Below are 18921 nucleotides of genomic sequence, written 5' to 3' on the forward strand. Positions count from 1 at the left end.
GAGAGAGGGGGAGAGAGAGAGAGAGAGAGAATCCCAAGCAGGCTCCATGCTCAGTGTGAAGTCTGACACGGGACTTGATCCCACAGCCCTGGGATCATGATCTGAGCTCATATGCTCAGCCCCCTGAGCCACCCAGGCGCCCAGTTTACTGTGAATGAATGAGGGCAATACTGTCAGGCAAACAGAGGTTCCATTGCCAGAACTAGTCTCTACCCTGTTCCTGTACAGTGAGCACTATGGCTGCCTGGTGACCTACGTGGAGGTAGGCAAGTCATCTTTTAAAATTATCCTGTATTGAGGATACAGAAAGGGCATGAATAGTTGTTTACCATAAACAACAGGCAAAATCTGTACCCAATTCAACCACAGAACTTAAAACCGTATCTGCCACACAACAGGCAGATAATGAGTTTTCTGAAGAAGCACATGTCTTCGAACAAGACCATTTTTCATTCACCGGAAATGGTTCCCATCAGGATTAGTACCTAGGAGGTTATTTAACCTGCCTTTTATTCTACTTAAATTCTGGGGCAGCCTCCACAAACAGCTGCTAGTGTAGAAGTGACAGGTCTCATCAGAAGCACCCCATTTTGTCAGCATCCTTAAACATTTTAAAAGAAAGACCATGTTTGAAATAACTTTTCTAGAATAGCCCCAGATTTGTCCTGTGGCTCCGCACTGTGCTGTTTCAACTCAATGACATCAACCCCCCACGTCTCCCTGGGAAAGGGCAAAACTCACTCCTTAGAAACCAAACACAGCTCCGTGAAATACACTTGCCCGAAGCCACCTGCCCATGTGCAGAAATGGTCCCCACCTCAACAGATGTGGAGTCCAGTCAGCTGCCAATTCATTTTTTGACTTTGAAAAAGTCTTTCCTGCCATCTCAGTGCCTCCGGGTGCGTGTGGGGGTGTAAGTGCGAGTTTACCCTGTGACACAGGAAGCCGGGCGAGACGCTATCTCTCATCTCCGATTCGGGACTGAAATGATTTGCACTTACAATTATTCCAATTATTCTAACGATCCCAAATTATGAGCACGAGTCGAGTTTGATTACTGTTGATTAAAAAATTGCCACGGGACACAATGTGGGATAATGGATGATACAAGTTTAAAATTAAGAAATGTAAATATGACACCGAGTAGAAGACATTGGAAATATGTGGGGGCATTCTTGGATGGCAGGCACAGTCATTGGGACTCCTGCCGCATCAAGTGAGTGGGGTCTAGAGAAGCCAGATGTTCTCAAGTATGTGGGACAGGCCCATACCTGCGGTCCCGCCTTAAACAACAACTGTGAGCAATGCTGAGGGATCTGGATTGCAGGCCACACGGTTTCTCATGAGCTGTGTGCCCTTTAATGACCTGTGGTTAAGCCACTGAATTCTGAGTCTCAAGTTCCTCCAAGGTAAACTGGAAAGATGAGTATTCACCTCACAGGGTTCTTTGTGTGATATGTGGCGTGGGCTTGAAGGAACGTCCCACGTCCCCATCCTGGCCCTACACCTGCGAACTGGGAGCCCCTATGAATCCACTTAACCCCTCCAGTCTCCTCATCCATGAAATTAGGGCAAAAAAGTGGCAGAGTTTTGATGAGTAGGGGCTCAATGCACATCAGCCACGTTACTATTAGAGCAGGGCTAATTACTAATAGGTGTGCGACGGGCGCTCCCAACTCCATGGCCACTCGAAACCAGCAGGAGAATCCAGGCTCACACTTCCAAAAGCTCAGTGATGACACCGCATCTCTGATGACCAGTGACGAGAACAATTAGTAATAGACCAGCAGGGTGTACTCATTAGTGACATCGGCGTTTCAGCAAGTGGTCTCTTAAAACAAATCTGCAAACTAGTGTTCTGTCTTGCTTAAAAAAAAAAAACAAAAAAAAAAAAACACACGAATGACACTGACTAATGTGGCACGGTACATGCAGAGCTTTCCAGGTCCGCCCCACAATATAACTAATAGTCTAGAGGATTAAGTGGCAAAGCCCAGCATCCAAACTCCAGGTTAAACCCTGAAACACGTAACCAAAGAGCTACAACATCCCAGAACCAGTTTCTTCCAACATCCTGACACCCTAGTAAGATTTAGCTTTGAGAAAATAGTGGGTATCTTTGCAAACAGCGTTGCAGACGTGCGTAGTTATTAATAAGTTTACCGCCTGCCCTGTAAGAAGCTAACATGCATGAAGCTGGCCGGAAAATGTCACGTGGACTGCTAACACCCAAGTGCAGATGAAAACAGAGCAGCAACAAAGTTACTTGGGGACAATACGTTGTAAACACCTCAGGCGCTTAAGACTTTGCACTAACACACTCAGCACATCTCCAGTGTTCAGGAGGCTGAAGTCCCTCATCCGAGGAGTGAGTGAACCCCATTCTAAGCCCATCATGGTAGCTTGAAGTTCTGGGATGTAAACGGGGTCCTGGGTGCTCAGAGTCAGGATCATGCTGTATCTGCAAAGGGAGGGACTTAATTAATGAGTAGACTGTACTTGCCAGAAATCACACATGCTTGAGACACCTTCCTTTCGGGAGAAAATGTTTGAAGAGATACCTCATATTTAATCGGCTCAGTTTCACAACTGCTGTTAGGATGCAAGGTGAAGGACAACTGGCCATCCACCCAACAGACTTTCAAGTTCTGGCTGTCCCAAGATCTTCCATGGACATATATCCTTTGACAGAGAAGTTTACTGTATAGATATACTCAGACATGTGTGCAATGACAAAGGATATACCTCTGCATATGGCTTATAAAAGCATAAGTGGGGGGGGGGTGGTTAAATACATCTGGTCATTCCATACACTGCAACTATGTAGCTACTACAACCAATGGGACAGACTTATGTGTGCTGATCCGTAAGCACTTCCTAGGAGTACCGCCCAGTGAAAAGCGTGAAAAGCGCAAGGCATGGAACGGTGTGGACCTTGCATGCAGTCTGTGCTTGTATTTATATAGAACATATGAAGAACCAAGACAACTGAAACCGGCATGCGGAAGCAGTGGGGGGTTTCACTTTCTAGATCCTTCTGTGTTGCTTAGAGAATTTTTGTGAAGCACGTGCATATATTTCATTTGCCAATGAAAAAAAGAAACAACTTTTTTTAAAAAGTAAAAGATAGATGTAGTAGTGATAGAGAGAGATTTTTCCCAGTTTCTCTTTAATATTGAATCTAACATATTAAATGATAAGCATGACCAGGGCAGGCAGATTTTTAACAACACAGCAGCAATTACAGTCCTAGCTTCCCTATGAAACTGCTAACCAGCTTTCCTAAATTCTGTTAGATGAGGCGTGAGTGCATGTGCGCGCGCGCGCACACACACACACACACACACACACAATCCGCAGATGCCTGCAGGACACAGGCCCATAAAACGATTGAAAAGTTTGTTTTTGTCTTCTGGTATAAATCGTTCTTTAATGGCCCTAAATGTCTTGCCCCCTTAGTGTCTAGTATGTCACAGCACCAAGCACAAGGTCCTGCATAGAGTAAACATCACAAAAGCATCCTGCTGGTTGTCCGGCTCTTTCTCCCCTAGCCAGATGCCCAGGGGACCCGGGAGCAGTCAGCTTGAGCAAACGCCCCTGGCTGGCCCAATCCTCAACTAACTCAGGCCAGCCCCGTAGATATGGATAGGTGTCACCTTGCCCAAGAAGGAACAGATGTGGCCACAGCAGCTGCATGGCTCCCGGACCACAGTTTAGGGGCAGTCAGCCACCCCTGGGCCTTCCTAGACCACATTCCTGGCAATCACATGGCTTCTAGACAATAAAAACAGCTCTCCTACCAGCACCTAGGCCTGCCCTCCTTCTGGATCCGTGCAGCACAAGTGCGTGACCTCAAGCAAACTGCTTGGCCTCCCCGCTCCTGGATTTCTCCATCTGCAAAATGGGCCCAGTAACGCCCCCTACTTACAGCTCCTGGAGCTGCAGCGAGGATAGGGCATGTAAGGCTTTCACCTAGGCGCTCTCCACACACGTCAGAGAGGAGCATCAAGTACCAGCATCTTTGCACACAGCCCTGAGGCCGCCTCCACTCTAGTATCCCTGATTCCACACTAGCATCTTCTCAGGAGCCAAAGTGACCTTAAAAGTGGGGAGGGGTGAGCTCACCCTGATGAGCTCCCTGTTGGTCCCACCAACAACACCCTGCTGTTATCACAGAACCAAGTCCAGAAGCTTCTCCAGGCTGCACCAACCATCAGTAACTCTGGGTCCACCCCCATGCCCCCCCCGCCCCCGCACCACCCAGATGCCCTCAATACTCTTTTTCGTTAAATGTGTCACTCTTACAAATAGGAGGATGCCTGATAAGGACCATTCTGCACTGGAGTGTGGGCACCACTCACCACCACGCTGCCAGTAGCTGGTAGGTATTAAATTCCGTTCCGTATCCTTCCATTGAGTGGTTCAGGCCACATGATTCATCCACCCACCATCCAACACCGAGCTTAACAGAGAAGCACGACCCTCCCTTACAGGCTTCACTCTGGAAGTATCATCTTTAGCTAGCTGACCTTGACCCTCAGCCTCGAGCCCAGAACGCTGCTGCTAATGCGCTCAAGGTATGCTGATCTCACCCTGGACTCTGTTTCTAAGAGAAGGTCACGCACTTTGCACCGACAAGATGAAGGGAATGAAGACTTCAAGCACGCTGAGAGTCAGAGAAATAAAGATTCAGGGTCTCAATGATTTCCCACCATCTTTACTTTCCCAATGAATGCTGTCTGGTGGGTCGGAATAACGTAATTTGAGAAAGGTACCTGAGATGCAAGCCCCTTTTATCCTTCAGAGGGCAGAGTTCACAGCCAAGCACTTCAGTCCTTTACTGTTTTTCTTTTGTTGAATTATTATGTCTAATTCTGGTAAAATATATGTAGCGAATTTACTATCCTAACTACTCTCATGTATATAGTTCAATGGTGTTAAGAATATTCAGGGGCACCTGAGTGGCTCAGTCAGTTAAGTGTCTGACTTTGGTTCAGGTCATGATCTCATAGTTCATAGGTTCAAGTCCCATGTCGGGATCTGTGATGACAGCTCAGAGACTGGAGCCTGCTTCAGATTCTGTGTCTCCCTCTCTCTCTGCCCCTGCCCTGCTCACACTGTATGTCTCTCAAAAATAAACAAACATTTAAAAAAGCTTAAAAAAAAAAAAAAGGAAGAATATTTAGTAGAGGGGCTCAGTTGGTTAAGCATCTGACTCTTCATCTTGGCTCAGATCATGATCTCACAGTTTGTGAGTTTGAGCCCCATGTTGGACTCTGTGCTGATAGCACAGAGCCTGCTTGATAGTCTCTCTCTCTCTCTCTCTCTCGCTCTCGCTCTTTCGCTCTGTCTCTCTGCCCCTCCTCCACTCATGCTCTCTCTCTCTCTCAAAATAATAAACTTAAAAAAAAAAAAAGGAATATTCAGTGTTGGGGCATCTGGGTGGCTCTGTCAGTTAAGCATCTGACTCTTAATTTCGGCTCAGGTCATGATCTGGCGTTGTAGAATCGAGCCCCATGTTGGGCTCCATGCTGAGTGTGGAGCCTGGCTGGGATTCTCTCTCTCCCTCCACCACTCCTCTGCCCACATGTGTGCATGCATGACCTCTCTCTCTCAAAAAAAAAAAAAAAAATTTAATTTAAAAAATTTATAGAACTTACTATACAATCACCACCACGACCACATGCAGACTTTTCCGTCATCCCAAACTGAACCTCTGTACTTACTGGACAAGAGCCACCCACCCTCTCCCACAGCCCCTGGAAGCCACCACTCTACCTTCTGTCTGTGTGGATTTGTCTGCTCCAGGGACCTCACGTTGGTGGAGGCAGACCGTACCTGTCCTTTCGTGTTGTCTTACTTCACTCAGCATGATGTGCTCAGGCACACCTACCTCATAGCACATGTCAGCCCTTCCTTTGTGAAGCTGAATAGCACTGGACTGTGTATACGTGTCACACTTTGTTTACCCGTGTATCCACGGGTGGACACTGGGCCACCTCTACCTCTTGGCTAGTGTGGAAAGTGCTATCAGGAACTTGGGTGTGCAAATCTCTCTGCAAGAGTCAGCTTTCAATTCTTGGGAGCGTAATTTTCATTTTTGGAGGAACCACCAGACCTCTTTATAGTGGCTGTTTCCACCGGGGCACAAGGGTCCAATTTCTCCACAGCCTCATCAACATTTGCATTTTATGGATGTTTTGTTTTGTTTTTCTACAGTGGCCATCCTAATGGCAACCCTTTATTTTTCAAACTTTCAAACTGGTTAACTGAATTAAATTTGTGTCTCACCTCTCACCTATGCAGTCGGTTAAGGATGTTAGCAAACCCACCTCTCTTGAGTATGCTAAATATTCACCTTCAGACAGGTGATTTTCATAGAGCAGCTAAGATGAAAACAAAAACAAACAAAAAACAGAAAACAAGCAAAAAAACACAATTAAAAAACCAAAAACAGAAAACTCTGGACACAAAATCACCCTGTATTCAAACCTGAAACTGCCACTTCTCAGACTGGTAAAGTGCCTTTTGTAAACCTCAGTTTACTCATTAATGAACTCGAGCTCACAGATTACTCATCTGTGAAACACTCGTTTCTGGAAGCCGTCGGGAGAACTGCATCGCAGCCTGTGCCTGGCACCTCACCAGCTCTGGAAGAACAACAGGCGATGAGGAGGAGGGGTGCTGCATGACTGTCAGAACACCATGAACAGGTAACTCACACAACAGTCCCACATTCAGCACTGTATTATCCATGTAGCCTCTCCTCGCGCTTGCTCCCTGCAGTTTACACGCACCCTTTGCAAGCTTCAAAGCTGTCACTTAAGTGGTAAACAAGAGCTTGTCACATACTTTACATTGCATTTGATCTAGTTAAAGCGGAAAGGGAGAGCACACTGTAAGCAAGGCTGTTTTTCTCTGTTCTCTCGCTGAATAGTCAAGGGCAAATGGCTCTCTTTTAAATGTGTGGCTTTGGTTAAGTCACGCCCTGTACTAAAAAAACAAGCAAGACCTGCTGAAGCCTCGCTGGGGACCCTTTACTTGGCTCCTTTATCTGGCAACTCGTGTACATTCACAGAACGTGAGGGGAAGGTGGAAATCATTTTATCCAAACTCCCACCAAATAACTGTTGCTGGTTAGTTCTGTTTCTACAATTTATTAATAACTCCCAGTGAAGTATAAAGTACTTGGGAACCTGAAGCCGACTTCACAGTTAAGCAAATCAAATAAACGGAAATGGATCTTAAAATAAAAGTTAACTTAGGGGTTCCCTGGGTGGCATAGCTGATTAAGCTCTGACTTCGGCTCAGGTCATGATCTCATGGTTCATAGTTCAAGCCCCATGTCAGACTCTGTGCTGACAGCTCAGAGCCTGGAACCCGCTTCAGATTCTGTGTCTCCCTCTCTCTCTGCCCCTCACCCGCTTGTACTCTGCGTCTTTCTCTTTCTCAAAAAATCAATAAACATTTTTAAAAAGTTAAATTAAAAGGATGCTAATGCACCATCAAAAACACTCGTAGAGGGACGCTTGGGAGACTCAGCTGGTGAAGTGTCTGACACCTGGTTTCAGCTCACGTCATGAACTCACAGGCTGTGAGTTCAAGCTCCACATCAGGCTCTGCAGTGGCAGTGCAAAGCGTGCTTGGGATTCTCTCTCTTTCTCTCTCAAATGAAATAAATAGAACTTTAAAAAAATTTTTTTTAATTAAAAGAAAAAACAACACTTTAGACCCTTACACGTATGTATGTCCTGGGTGTTTTTCTAAGCACTTTACAGTTATTCACACCTGTGATCTCACAGGGACTCTGATTTGGATCCCACTGGCATTACGATGTATGTCAAGTATTCCTTAAAATTTTGATGCAAGAGAAACATTCACGTAAAACAACACTCCAGAACTTTCATTATCTTACTGGCTTCAGGTTTCTAGACTGTCTGCATGTCTCCATCTTGGCTAACGTAAGCGCAGAGTAACCTCTTTCTCCCAGGAACCCTAGGAAGTGGCTGGAAACATGGGGATGCACTGGTAAGGCCTCTCTTGAGGTTCATTAGTTCAGGTTTAACCACAAAACTGTCTCAAACACTGTTCTGTTAAAATCCTTTCAGTTGCTTTCTAATTTCCAGTAACTAAGGTGTGTGAGTATGTCACATTTTATCTTTCACTGGTGGTCGAAGATTTAGCATGGGAAATCAGCCCACTGTCCGGAGAACTCTATCTCTAACTGGCCCTAGGAATGGCCTCCAAGGTGACGCGGACCAGTCTGACCACTTGTTTCAGAGACCGTCCTTCCTCAGGGGTATCTCTGGGCTTCCTCCGATCACATTCAGATGCCGCATTCCTGGCCGGGGTATGACACCAGAGCTTCCCCTCCAGGTCACAGGCCACTCACCGTCCCTTATAGGTGACTCTGATCCCTTATTTGGGATGCTGTCCAGGTTCCACACTGAATTACTACTATTTTCCCCTTTCTAAATCAATTATTACATCTGTGGGGAGAACAATCACATACTTTGATCTCAGAAACTGACTCGTGCATCTGACTGCTTAATAAATACCTGCTGAGCACCTGTCCCTTGCCAGGCACGGTGGCGATGCTGGAGATACCACCGTGGGAAGACAGACATCCCTGCCCTTGAGGACTTACAGAAAGGCAGGCCGTGGCAAGTAAATAAAGATAGTATCTGTGCTCCGGTGACACGTGCTTCCAAAGAAACGAAGCACGGATAGGCACCAGGGGGCTGGTGCTGGGACCTCAGTCCACTGCCTGCCCAGAACAGCACAGGAGAGGTCTTCCCAAAGCAGAAACTACCTCGTCATATCCTACGTAACACAGAGCAGCACATCAAGCCTTCTGTGCAGACACCCAGGGTCTTCATGGAGAACCCGGCCCTGCCACGTTCATGTCTTCTCTTCCTCTCTTGTGACTTGTGCTCTGGCCGTGACACCTAGGCTTCCCCCAAAACGTGCCTTGCCGTGGTCCCCATTTCTGCACCTGCCCCCCCCCACTTCTGGGAGCTCCTCTCCCTCATCCATCACAGCACCTCCTGAGATGTGCCTTCAAGGCTGAAGGACAGGACAGAGGGAAGGAATCCTGCCTGCAGATTCTACCATTCTAACACAAACGAAAACAAGGTCCTAAATTGTCTGAAAATTAAGTAGCAACGATTTACAATTCCATGTTTTATACATCACTTTTATACAGAATTGTGTACTATATACAATGGTACTTGGTATATATATATTTTAATTATCCTAGGTAGAGCACTTAATCAAATATGTTTGATTTTCCCCTCTTTTCTGGGTTAATTAAGGAAATTAATTTGCAGAGGTAATTCCATGATTCACACACAGGCTGAGAAAAATTAGCAGGCATTTCTTGAGCTACAGCAGCCTGTAAATAAACATGAATATGTGAATGCCCACAACCAAGCAGCACATACGCCCACCTGCACAGACCCCGGGAGCCACGGTGCAATGCGATTCAACAGGTTGTTCCTAAGACCTCATGGGGGCGCCTGGGGGGCTCAGTCGGTTAAGCTGCCAACTTCAGTTCAGGTCATGATCTCACAGTTCGTGAGTTCAAGCCCCACAGAAGGGAGGGGAAATGTCAGCTCTGTGCTGACAGCTCAGAGCCTGGAGCCTGCTTCAGATTCTGTGTCTCCCTCTCTCTCTGCCCTTCCCCTGCTCACACTCTCTCCCTCTCTAAAAAATAAATAAACATTAAAAAAGATTTCTAAAATCTATTGAGATACTCTGCCCTATGTTTGGTGCTGCAGGAGTTTCCAAAAAGGGCTGAAATAAGAAGCCCACTTGCAAAGAGGTTAGAGGATGTGGTGAGATATTCAAATCTATGGTTCATTAGAAGCTGAACCAAAAAAATCTTAGGACTAATTTTTTCTAGATAATTAGACATAATTACAGAAACAATTACAATTTTAAGCTTGAGTATTTAATGAAAATAAAATTGCACATTTTGCTTCATCGTCCATTTTTGCTGTATGTATATATGTATGTGTGTACATCTGCTCTGGGGAGGGAGGAATTGGGCTTTGGGGTTCTCTTAAATTTGTTTCCTTGGGCAGAGGGCTCGCTTTGTGGACAGAGACTGTCTTCACTTCACAGAACTAAACAGGAGAGTCAGAAATGCCTGACATGGGCCAGGCTCCCCCCTGTCCTTCACGAACCCCTGTCGCCCTGGAAACCTCCGTCGCACAAGACCTCCATCTGCGGCTGTAACTGAGCAGAACCTGGGGAATCACCTCCCGCCTGTAAAAGAGGGCTCTGAACTTCCAACTCCAGCTTCCCACACACAAAGATGACTTCCAAACGAGGAAAGAAAAAGACAGCACGAGAAGCTGGGGAGGAACGCTGATGCCCAAGGGGGGAGGGGACGGCCCCCACTGAGGACCTGCTTCCTGCACATTCATACACGACAGAGAAGCAATCACACTCTATACACCGACGCACCTCCGGCCCTCTCTACCTGGAAGGTTTAGTCTTTTGGGCCTGAGCAGAATAACAACTATCAGCCCACATCTCACATCTCACGTGTGCCTAATGAGCTGTTTCTAAATTCACTACAATTTTAGGATTCTGCTACTTAACACTGGGCAGATACAACATTTTGTCACCTGAGAACACCAGGGCAGGAGGAAAGAAAGAAGAAATACCTGTCCTTCAATCTCCAGATCCTTACCTTTAAATGTATTCCGGCAGACGCCCTCAAGACCTCACATGCTTTTTCTAAGGAAGTGACAAGGTGCAACTTTATACATATACATCAGCTTTTCAGTCTTAACAACAGCTCTCAGAAGCAGGTTGACTTGGTACAGGTGCGAAAATGAACTTATCACCCAAGTAAGACTCTCAGCACAAATCAGTTCTCCCATGAGAATGCAAAGAGGAACTACAAACAATTAAGTCCCACCTGAAACAAAACGAACTAAAATACCAGTACGAAGCCATGACCCACACAACGGCTGCCAGAGAAACTCTTCAAGCCCTCAGAGAATCCTGGGAGAGAATCACCACCCCCATCCCCGCCCGAGCTGGACAGGAATCGCCACCTTACTGGGAATGACTGTCCCATGTTCCTCCCAGAGGCGTGAACCCCCTTGTGATGCCTGCAGAAAGCGCAGCCCTCCGTGAAAAAGTTTTAGATGCTCATCTGCCTTCGTCACTGAGAGGGAAATGATTAGCGACCGCCTGGGCAGGGAGGGGAAATGAACTTACGGGCTTGTGCGAAAACAACAAAACACTGTTTCTTCAGAACAGTTGATTAAGAACATGCTGTCCTAAGTGCAGTCAAGTGAAACGTTCCTTCCTGGTTCCCAGCCCTCAGAGGAGGAAAGAACAAAGCTGCTGGCTTGGCTGCCAATGAACAAAGCCTGGGGGTCACCTCCATGTGCATACACTGTTCCAGGGTCACTGTTCTTCTGGCAGCCAGAACTGAGGCCGTGGAGACACTGAGGCCAGAGGGCTGTCAGAATATACTGACCGTGTTGCTGTATGTATTTATCACAGCAGGTTATTAAGGTCGTACGGGTTTTACAAAGAGAAAGAAGGAAGACAAAGAAAGCTGAGTAGGTAACACTGACACTATGCTGTTTTGTAACTATATATCCTCTCCATGAGAATATTTTACATATTCTCATGGTCCTGGGAATCCAGAAGCATGTTCTATCTGCTCTGCTTAAGGAAGATTCTGAATGAGATGGCCCATCTGAACAGTGAACACATTTCCTGTGTAGAAATTGGGACACAACCTAGCAAGCCTAAACATGTATGTAGAATCCCCCCGGCAGAATTTTGCAACCAAGGAGAGGCTCACAAAATCCCGCTGTGTCCCCACCCTGCCCACCGAGCAAGATTCCCAGGCCCTTCCTCTGGAGATCTGACCCAGCAAGCCCAGGTGGCGCCTGAGAATCTCGACTTAACAAGCGCCCCGAGGAGATTCTTACACTCAGGCAAGTTTGGGGAACACCAGATTGGAACCATGATACCCGGCAACACCTCACTCTCTTTGCGGCAGTTTTACGTTTAAATCCCACTTAGCGTAGTATCAATTACAGTGCCTTATAAATGGTGACAATAATGAGTATTTGTCTTCTCCTAACCCCTCAAATAACAATACGATTTTGATAATGCCCATTTTAAAGGAAGGGGTCACGTGACTTGTGCAAGATTACACAACCAGTGGGTGATGGGGGAGGGGAGGGTGTTCAGGCTGCAATGGCTACACTGGAAACCACTCCTTACACTGCCAGCTCTTCCAGAGCACAGATCTTGCTCCCTTGTCCGGGGATGGCAGTTGATTTACTCTCCAAGAGTCAAAAAGTAGAAAAACAGTTCTGAACTATCAGTCGTTTCAAATTACATACAGGCTGTGTGGACACCCAGAGAACCACCAGCATCTCTGAGAGGGGGTTTTCATCCTGTGCTGCTCCCACGTTTCTCTTCCAGGGAGCCTGATCCCAGCCTCCACATCTCTCCCAGAAAGTATAAAAGAGGCCAAAGGGCCACGGACCCTCCGAGAAAAACTCCTAAGTAGCTTGGAGAAACTGCAACGTGCTGTCATTAGGCCCTAAATCTGAACAATATTATCAGATGAAGAGCTAGATGTTTCCAACTCACTAGTAAAGAATAAAACAGTATGTGATATCCAAACATTTTTCATGGTTGCTTTTTTCAATCACATCTAACCTAACACTGGATTAAACCGTGTGTGTGTGTGTGTGTGTGTGTGTGTGTGTGTGTGTGTGTATCAAACGTTTCTATTTGTCGTGCCTAAAAAAGTCTTGACGTGTCAAATGAACGGTATGGTATCCCCAGCACCCTCCTCTTTCTAGCCTCGGATTATTTACAGGTCGATCAAGTTTGGAAAGAATACAAAATCCAGAACCCAACTCAAAGTCACAATTTGTTCATCGAGTCCTTATCGAGGGCCAGCATGCGCTAGGCAGTGCTGCGGGTGCTGTGGACACAGCCGGGACAGCACGGCCCGAGCCCTGCCCTCCAGAAGCTCACCTCCTCCCAGACGACGAACACTAAGCAAACAAGGAACCAGTGGCAGCGTGGCCACCCGCACAGCCCTGCGAGTGAGACAGCAGCAGCGGGACCGGGGTGGCTGCAGTGACCCCACACGTCTCCCCAGGTAAAGGGCCCTCTGAGCAGAGCCCTGAGGGAGATGGGGAGCGCACCCCCAAAGGGTAAGGAGAGTGTCCTGCATCCGAACCACAAATTCCCCCAGTTTCCTCTCTGTCCTGATGCCGCCACCCTTCTCCCCACCACTCCAGTCAATCAGGGGGTCCGGTGGATGCACCTCCTTCATATCCAAGTCCGGCCCCCCCGCGGAGCAGCACACGGCCTTGTCACCACAAGCCTGGATGACTGCAGAAGCTGTACCCCATCTCCCCATGTCCTTCCTGCTCCGGACCCATGTCTATTCACTAAGAAGCCACAGTCATCTTTATAAAAGGCGCTTCGAACTGTATCCGGGCCTTCTCTGCATAGCTCCATGCTTCCCACTGCTCTCTGGAGGGAAATGTGGACCCCCCATAACCAGGCCCTGCGGGCACCGACCAGCCCTGCTCAGCTCTCTGATCATCCCCACGCCTCGGTCCCAGAGGCTCGCTAGCCTTCTTCCAGCTTCTCCACCAAACCTAGCCCCTTTCTGCCCTTCCCCATCCCCCCCAGCATACCCTCCCAGTCATCTCGCAGACCTCCAGCTAGCAGCCGCTGCCCTCCTGCCCCCCACCCTGCAGACCTACAGCGTGCACCTCCTGTAGCCCGCACTTCCTGAGGCTAAAGCACCACCTCTGCACTCAGCATCTGTCCTGCCCCTGGGAAGCTGCCACCAGCTCCCACCAGCTCCACGGCGGCAAAGACCACATCGGGTGAACTCGCGTTTGTCTGGTACCCTAAAAACTATGTGGGAAGATGCTCCACAAATGGGGGCATTACCCTCACATGCCCCCAAGTAATGGAACCTCACTTTGCAACCACATCAGGGGCTGAGCCCACGAGGTCGGAGGTGAAGAAGGGCAGGCGCCCGCTGGAGTTCACAGGGAGCAATGGCCGTGACCAGGAGCCGCAAGCAGTGGTCAGACTCCAAATCCCTGCAAAGCGGGTGAATTGGTGCCCAGTGTCACCGTACCAAGCAGGTCACTCGGTGCTTGAGCCCACGCCCCGGCTTGCAGGCCCAGACAGGGGCAGTGACTGGCCCCAGGTCACAAGGCCACTGGATAGGGCCCCTCCCCTCGAAGGTGCCCCGGGGACTTCCCCTGAGTCCAGGCTCTGCATCAAGCTGTCCTAAGGAACCCTGTGACGCTATGAAGACGCTAAGGCAGCCTCTAGAGAGGAGCCAAGGCCGAAAAGAAGGACCCACGGCTGTCCTTTCTCACAGCTGTGCCGGGTCTGGGCCCTTCTGGGCGCCGGACCCCAGCAGCACCGAGGTCCCGGGTGCAGGATGGCTTCTGTATGAAAGGGAGGGGCTGTGGGAGTCACCGGTCACCTGTCCCTGACTCAGTTTACTGTGGAATCCGAACACCTGCCACTCCTCCCAAATCAGCGAATGGCCACAAGCCTGCCACAATGCCACCACTCACCGGCCACCACGAGTGGCCTGGGCAGCAGCTGTGTATACCCAGCGCTCTTCTGCCGAGACAGCCCGACGTGGCCTCCTGGCAGCCCCAGGGGCTTCGGGCCCCACATGCTAAAACTCAGAGCGGCTCCTCCCAGGAGAACTTCTGTTCGGTCCAGGGGATCCAGGGTGAGCAGCCCCACAACAGGGTCACCTCCCCTTCGGGGGTGACCTCCTCCCCCGCCCCCACCCCAGCCACAGCCCCCCGCCTCCTCTGGCTTCCTCCCTGAAGGTGCTCTGCGGCAGCGATGCTCTACGTAAGGCCAGAAGCATGGGGGGCCCGGCAGGCCTAGTGGGTGCAGTATGTGGCTCTTTACCTTGGGGGCGTGAGTTTGAGCTCCATGTCGGGTGGAGAGATTTCTTAATGAACCATAGTCACTCATTCTGTGAGGTATTATTTTTAAGTAAAAATCATGCAAGGATGTACGTAAGAGCACCTCAAATGTGTAAAGAGCTCAGCAAGCCAGGAGAAGTAAAAGACCCGCCATTCTGCAAACCACACTTGAGGACTGAGATGTAGGGGACAGAAGTGGTCCCGAGTGTCCCTGACGCTGAGGGTGCCCCAGCGCAGGTAGGCGGGATGTGGTCTGGGACTGCCTCAACTCCTCCCTTTCCTCCTCACCAAACTGGGGAGAACATCACCTGGCCCCGGCGGGACAGCACATGGGAGACAGGAAGTCGCCCCTCGAGCCCATGAATGGCACAAACTAAACCCTAAGTTAGCACCTGCTTCCTTCCTTGATGCCCTCGAAGTGCTTCCTATCTTCACTACGAACATTCCTCTTCCCTCTGACTAACCTCTCAAATTCTTCTTTCAGAACTAACAACCACAGAGAGAGGCGCCTGGGTGGCTCAGTTGGTTGAGTGTCCAACTCGGCTCAGGTCCTGATCTCGCGGTTCATGGGTTCGAGCCCCATGCAGCACTCGGAGCCTGGAGCCTGCTGCAGCTTCTGTGTCTCCCTCTCTCTGTCCCTGCCCCACCTCATGCTCTGTTTCTCTCTCTCTCTCAAAAATAAACATGAAAAGAAATTTAGAAAAAAACAACCCACATAGACTCTTCCTCAGCAATTCCGTACACCTTCCCCACAGACACATGTGGAAAAGCTTGTAAAGATATACATCTGATAAAGGTCACTCCAGCACTGTTTGTGACCTTCAGAAAAAAGTAATGCCTGCTAATTAGAATACTGTAGAATACTATCAGTGGGTGCTGACGGAAGGAAAGAACTTGTAAGGTATAAAACTTGACATGCTGTGATCAAATGGATAAAAAAAATTAATTACAAATGCTAGCTTTGGTATCCAAATATTTTACCAGTGGGGAGGGGGAAAACGATTCAGGGTGGCAGGATATGGTGGGCAAAACCACAGCCCCCAAGTCCACACCCTGAGGCCCGGAACCTGTAAATGCATTAGTTTAGCAGGAGAGGTCGATTGAGCATAGTAAGACGGGATGAGGACCCAGGATTACCCGGTGGGGCCCAATCTAATCGCATGGGTCCTTAAAATCAGAGACCCTTTCCTGGCTTTGACGACACAGGAACGGCCACGCACAAGATGGAGGAAGAGGGCACACCAAAGAAAAGCGGTGGAAGGTGGTCGAGGCACAAAGCCTCTGACGTGGTGATTTCACCGGGCTTCTCATCCACAGAAGCCGAAGAGCATAAATTTGGGCTCCACAACACAAACGCTGGGGTGATTATGTACAACAGCAATAGAAACGGATATGGAGGGGAAAGAGGGGGTAAATGACTTATAATTTATCTTTTACCGGATGTGTAATGCTTTTATTTTAACTCTTATGTAGGTGGGGAGGGAGGAAAGAAATTCTTTGCCAAGCCTCTATGTCATGATCCCCTGACCACAAAAGCTTTCACGTTTCTCCAAAATTGGAGGAAAAAGTTAAAAACAAAAACAAAAACAAACAGAACCAAAAACAAAATAAGCTTCCACATAGCACTCAGCTCCTTCTGCCTGAACGACCCTGGCTTTCTCTTTTCTACAGCAGACCAAGTTCTACTTACGCTTGGAGGCCCACCTCACGTCCCCTCTCCAGTCTGGGCCTCCTCCCGGGGGCCAGTTCATGGGGCCGCACAGGCCCTGGCGGACCCTGCTGGATGCAGAGCTCCCCAAGAACATGGCCTGAGGCAATAGTCAGGACATGCGGTTGATGACTGGTCAGGGCTGGCCCGACAGAAACGATCGCTGGATTGCACTAATTTCAAACCAATCTAGGCAGCACCGGTTGGAAATGAGCGATGGGGTCTGTGTGGGAACAGACTGATGTAACCCCACACACAGTATCCCCAGATCTGCTCCAGAAGGCGTGGTCTGTCAGTCCCACAGCCAGGAGTTCAGAGTTTAAGTCTCCATTCAAAATCAATTCTGACTTTCATTTACGAAGGCTGTTGATCATCAAGAGGCCCTGCGTCGGAGCTTGAGGGTTTCAATTATACGAGTTTGAATCTTCCAGTTCCTGCTGTAAACATTTGCGAGTTACATTTAAATCAAGCCACTGGCTGTCACCCATGAGATCAGCCCCCCAACACCGCCTCCCAGCACATCAAACACGATGGGACATTTTACAATCCACTGGGGGAGGGATCGCAGCACAGTGGTTAACGGCTCAGAGTTAGAACTTTCTAAAACCCCAAGTCTGCTCTATTACTGACACTTTTAATGGCAAAGGAGCCAGGAGAGGAGACAGTGACACCTGATTAAATGCTCACATAGTAATGATCGCCTCCGATTGCCTCCGACTGCCTCCAACTGCCTGTGCTCAAGTTCCAGCAGAAGTCCTGTCTGGACCCCCTGTTTAACAAATCCTAGAGCACGCCCTGTATGAGATGGTCGTCTCAGCTGCTCCATGAGGGACCAGAGTCCTGGAGTGGCCATGCTCCCCTGTGCGCAGGAGATGCCCGTGTAACTGAGGACAAGCCCGCATCCAGCCCCCAGGCAAGGGGTGGACACGCACAGGTGTGAAACCAAACCACATCGTTCATTAGTCATGTCTGTTGCTGGTGGCCTTTTCATCTCAAAATTCAATTTATTAGGGTATAATTTATGCAGTAACCCTTCCGCTTTCATGACAGCTCTCTGAATTTTGAGCACACCATACAGTCATGTAATCACCTCCCCTGTCAAGGTAGAGAACATTTCATTCATTCCAGAAAGTTCCGTGTGCTCTTTGTAAAGTCACTCTTCCCTGGCCCCCATTAACCCCTGGTCTATCTTCTGATCTACTTCAGGTGTCCCCAGAACATCACAGGCCCTTCAGAGTCATACAGAATGCACCTTTTGGAGTCTGGCTTCTCGCACAAAACACAACACATGTGAGATTTATTTAAATAATGGTGTTTGTTCCCTGTTTCCATTGAGGAGTATTCCACGGATAGACAGATCCGCGCATCCATCCATTTGCTCATGGAAAGAAGATTTAGTTCTCTCTAGTTCGGGGCAGTGACGAATGATGCTGTTAGAGATGGTAGCCTGTGGGTTGCTGTGTGACCTGAGGTTTTCACTTCTCTCGGGTAAACACGTGGGAGAGGAAGTGCTGGCGTCCACAGTAAGCAGATGCTGGGCTTGGCAGGAAACCTCCTCCCCGGGTTCTGGGGTGGATGCCACGTTTCACATCTTCACCAGGTGCTCCACTGTCTTTGCCGGGACCCGTTACTACCTGCTTTGGTTCTGTCTGGGTTTTAGTCATTTTAATAGGCACAAAATGGTACATCGCTGTGTCTTGCTTTTAACTTTGGATTTTGAAATAATTTTAGATTCCAGGAGATGCTGCAAAGAGGAAGGTTCCTGTGGGTCCCTCATCAACCCCCCCCCCAATCTTCCGTAACCACAACATGCTATCAACAGCTGGAACTGGACGCCGGCACGGTACTATTCATTCAACTACAGAACATGACCAGCTCTCATTCGTGAAAGCTTGTTAGTGGTTATGGGCTGTTTCTTTCTGCATATGGTTCTGTAATATTTTATCACAGGGATAGGCTCCTATAAACACTACTGCAATCAGGATATAGATCTGTTTCTTCAAGACACAATTTTGAAAAGATCTTTTGGGGACGCCTGGGTGGCTCAGTTGGTTGAGCTTCTGAGTTCAGCTCAAGGTCATGATCTCACGGTTCATGAGTTCGAGCTCTGCATTGGGCTTGCTGCGGTCAGCCTGTCAGCATAGAGCCTGCTTCAGATCATCTTTCCCCTTCTCTCTGCCCCTCCCCAGCTTATGCTCTCCTATAAATAAATAAATAGGAAAAAGAAAAAGACCT

At 48.5% G+C, this 18921-nt stretch overlaps 1 protein-coding gene across 2 annotated transcripts in view; it reads right to left on the reverse strand.

The window, feature by feature from the left end:
- Positions 1–18921, reverse strand: part of SGMS1 (sphingomyelin synthase 1) — a 262857-nt gene that overhangs the window by 158096 nt on the left and 85840 nt on the right. Inside the window, exon 1 of one of the 2 annotated variants that reach the window (XM_039238522.1) lies at positions 11075–11094. The exons of the other annotated variant lie outside the window; for it this stretch is intronic. The gene's annotated coding sequence lies outside the window, so the exon portion shown is untranslated. Of the gene's footprint in view, positions 1–11074; positions 11095–18921 lie in introns of those variants that run through there. 2 annotated transcript variants of the gene reach the window in all.

Source organism: Hyaena hyaena, unplaced genomic scaffold (assembly GCF_003009895.1).
Source record: "Hyaena hyaena isolate Hyena2069 unplaced genomic scaffold, ASM300989v1 scaffold_141, whole genome shotgun sequence".
In the NCBI taxonomy this organism is placed as follows: domain Eukaryota; kingdom Metazoa; phylum Chordata; class Mammalia; order Carnivora; family Hyaenidae; genus Hyaena; species Hyaena hyaena.